This window comes from Penaeus monodon, chromosome 19 (assembly GCF_015228065.2).
Source record: "Penaeus monodon isolate SGIC_2016 chromosome 19, NSTDA_Pmon_1, whole genome shotgun sequence".
NCBI lineage: Eukaryota > Metazoa > Arthropoda > Malacostraca > Decapoda > Penaeidae > Penaeus > Penaeus monodon.
In genome coordinates, this window is record NC_051404.1 from 17,824,519 (window position 1) to 17,825,054 (window position 536).

Here is a 536-nt window from a genome sequence, read left to right on the forward strand (position 1 = left end):
TACCGTCCGTTATCAGTTTTCCCAAACTTTCTTTCTCTATTTGTGCAAATGATAATCTATATAAGAGCATCTATACACGTAGACCCACGTCTGTGTAACTTTTCCATTTGAAAAACTTGTCCATTTTCACTTGTCTGTCTGTATCATGGCGTGAATTTACGAGAAGCTTTGGCGTGAATTTATGAAGCACATTTTCGACAAAAAGTTCACTGATTTATAATGTCACCGATTAGTATGTTTGTATATGTCATGGCATTTTTAATACAGCAGACACTGATTACTGAATAGATATATATATAAAAAGGTTTGAAAGTGGTTGTAATACTAAATACGAAATACAGTTTATGCAAAAATTTGTTATCACCGAAAAAAAAAAAATGAAATGTGTTCATTGGGGTTGTCATAACTGTATATTTACATTTTAATACACAGTTATTTAGATCACAATTTCGCTTTGACTAATGTCCATGAATAAATCAAAGTATTTAATGTTGCTGTACATTTTTGTGATATAGATGCAATGTTTATAATGTAGC